A 3,109-nucleotide genomic window follows, 5' to 3' on the forward strand; every position below is an offset into this window, starting at 1 on the left:
AAGGTCTTACCTTTGAAATTTAGACGCCAAGAAATTAACAGGTAAATAGCACAGTGGGGATACAGTGTGAAATAGAAGCAGATATACAGATAAATAGACTAAACAGCTTTACTAAGCAATTAGACTTTGCTCTCATAACAGGTAAGTAGGCAAGGCTCATACTAGTTCATAATATCAATAGTTCTTTAGGAAGCTGGGAGGGGGGCGTCCCTTCTCTGGGGTAGCGGTGAAAGAAAGGGACTTAACGTTATTTACTGAGGACCTACTCAGTGTAAGGCTCTGTACCAGGTGTTTTGCATCTTGGCTTAGATCGGTGTCTGAGTTCTGTTTTCAGTGCAGATTGTCATCACCTGTTGCTCGTTTCTGCCCACTTTCCTCACGTGTCTGTGTTCTTTTAAATATATGCATACATCTAGCCATATACTTGCGGTTCTGACCCTCTTCGTATTTAGTCCATGTTCAGTTGTTAAGTCAAAGGTCTTACTAACTTGCTGCCCCCAATGCTCACTAAACCTTCCTGCTGCTGTTATGCCGCACGCTGTTCCCACCACTACCCTTGTCATTTGTGCTTCTGGCTTCCCTGGGTCCTCTGAACGTGTCTGCCCTGCTCCCCATGCTGGGCTCTGTCTCCTTCCTGCTCTGTGACCCTGCCTATTCTCTTGGCTCCCTGCTGCCTACAGATATGGCTCAGATCACATGGTCTGCTGAAGGGTGCCCACCCCCAGCCCTGGTATATGACCTTTGGTTTTGTTACCTGGACCAGCCTGCCTTCTTCTCTTGACCACAGCGGCCTGACCAGCCCACACCTCTCTGGTCTCTGCTGATCCTCAGCCTAAGTGGACTCTCAGGCTGGCCTCAGTGACCAGAGAAGCTGCTTGTCCGTGGTAGTTTCGGAGGGATAGAGCAGCTTGTCTGCTGAAAGTCTCCAGGAAGCACATGCCACCCACATTTCAAGGGGTGCTACTGTGCTGTCCCTATCCTCTCAGCTATCGTTTGGGTTAATAAAGGGCTTTGAAGTCTTTTTAAGGAAGTAGTTACAAAGACAATCTTGTTACAAGCGCTTTCAGAGGATGGTAGACTTAAGGAGGACCTTTTCTGCCTGTAACTCTTGATCAAGAGCCACACCTCCGGGTGGTGAGTGAGCATTTCACTGTGGTTCTTGAAACATTCACGTCTCTGATTTGTCATCAAGGTCTTTAGATGAAATGTACTAGAGGAACACAGCGGTTGGGGAGGAGCTACTGCAGGTTCAGAAATGCACACCATGGGGGTGAAATCACTCACCCCACATTTCACCACTGGTTCAAGGGAAACTGGGCTGGGCACACATTCTGTTACTCCCACTCTGTTCTGTCTGGCTAAACAGTAAGTCCAATTTCTCCTCGAGCATGAACCTCTAAGCGTTCCCCAACGATTCCCCAGAGACAGAGAAGTCTAAAAAGGGATGGATTTAATAGAATTTTGTGAACTGGGTTTGATGGAGAGAAAGGAGAGGGTTGGGTTGTTTACTGCATAACTAGATCAAAGACCCGGTTAATTAGTAAAGAATGGATAGCAATTAAAAGAGAATTGAGAATGTAAATGGAGACCCAATTGTCCTAAGTGCTTAAGTTGTTTTCTTCTAGTTTTATTGAGATATGATTGATGATTGATAACATAGCACTGTATAAGTTTAAGGTGTACAGCATAATGATTTGACTTACACCCCTCATGAAATGATTTCCACAGTAAGTTCAGTGAACACCCATTATCTGGTATACATACAAAATAAAAGAAAAAGAAGAAATTGGTTTTCCCTTGTGATGAGAACTCTTAAGATTTGCTACAGCAACTTTCCTGTATAACTTCCAGCGGTGTTAATCGTATTTATCACGTTGTACGTTACATCCCTAGTATTTATTTGTCTTATAACTGGAAGTTTGTACCTTTTGACCGCCTGCATCCAATTCCCCCACTGCCCCCACCTCTGATAACCAGAAATCTGATCTCTTTTTCTGTGAGTTTGTCTGTTTGAAGTATAATTGACCTACAAGAGTGATTTTTTTTTTTTGATCCTAGGGTGTCAGAGGGGGGAAAAAATCCCACAGAAATGAATGGAATGACCAAACTTCTAAAACATTGAAGCTGAATACCAAGCCTCCCCGTCCCACTCCCCAGCAAGCAGCACAGACCTCACCCGCTTAAGACCCCAACTCTGGGAACCCTCCCTGCCAGAGGCTTCCTGAGGCCTGTGTAACTGAACATGTTTGGATTTGCCTTGCCATCAGCAGGTGAGGCTGTTGTCAGCTAATAAATAGCTCATTACTCAATGGATTAAGGTAGAAAGTGGACCTTCAGCGTTCAAAAGATGGTACCAGGCCAACAAATGACACGCCCAGATGGAAGGCCCCAGGGAGGAGAGCTTCTCTAAAATGTTGCCATCTGGATCAACTGGAGGGTGAGGCTGATGAGTCAAAGGGCAGAGGAGTGTGGAGGAAAGGAACACCGGATGTGGTGTCAGGAGGTCTCGACGGAAGTGCCTGCCCCACCACGTGCTGGATGGCCTTGACAGTGATGCAGCCTCTCTGAACTTCGGTATCCTCGTCGTCTCTAAAATGTAGATTGTCATCCCGGCCGCTGGGGCATTGAGAGAATTGATATATGGCTGGAACGAGATAAGGTGAGTGGAAACTTTTCATTCATTCATTCGCCATCTGTGTGCTAGGAACTGTGCTAGGCATAGAGCTTGCTCTTGGAGAGTGTGTAAACATAAAACAATCTCATACATAACCATGTAATTATGATTGTTATAAGCTTGATGGAAGGTTGATGTATAACCAGAAGGGGCGCACTCTGTCCTGGGGCTTTGAGGGAAGACATCTTCAGTGTAAGGGTTAGATTTTATGACTTCCTAAAACCTTTGAAATGCACACCTAATACCAGGCTCTTCTTTCTCAAAGCTGATGCCGTCTGGCAGTATTTGCCCTTTACACAAGCTAATCGTTGGCCTTTCAGGCATAAGGGTTAGAGTATAGAGATTTTTATTTCTTAAGGTAAGAATTAACTCTTCAGATAGTATCACTCAATTGGAAATGCAGCTTTTTTTTTTTTTTTTTTTTTTTTTTTTTTG

At 44.7% G+C, this 3,109-nt stretch overlaps 1 protein-coding gene across 2 annotated transcripts in view; it reads left to right on the forward strand.

The window, feature by feature from the left end:
• The first annotated feature begins 2,084 nt into the window (after positions 1-2,084).
• The window catches only part of USP3 (ubiquitin specific peptidase 3), a 195,717-nt gene continuing 194,692 nt past the window's right edge, over positions 2,085-3,109 (forward strand). For both annotated transcript variants that reach the window (XM_027123240.1, XM_027123239.1), the window contains exon 1: positions 2,085-2,659. The gene's annotated coding sequence lies outside the window, so the exon portion shown is untranslated. The remainder of the gene's footprint in view (positions 2,660-3,109) is intronic.

This window comes from Aethalodelphis obliquidens, unplaced genomic scaffold (assembly GCF_003676395.1).
Source record: "Aethalodelphis obliquidens isolate GAN/ISIS:26980383/991018 unplaced genomic scaffold, ASM367639v1 scaffold26, whole genome shotgun sequence".
NCBI classification, from domain to species: domain Eukaryota; kingdom Metazoa; phylum Chordata; class Mammalia; order Artiodactyla; family Delphinidae; genus Aethalodelphis; species Aethalodelphis obliquidens.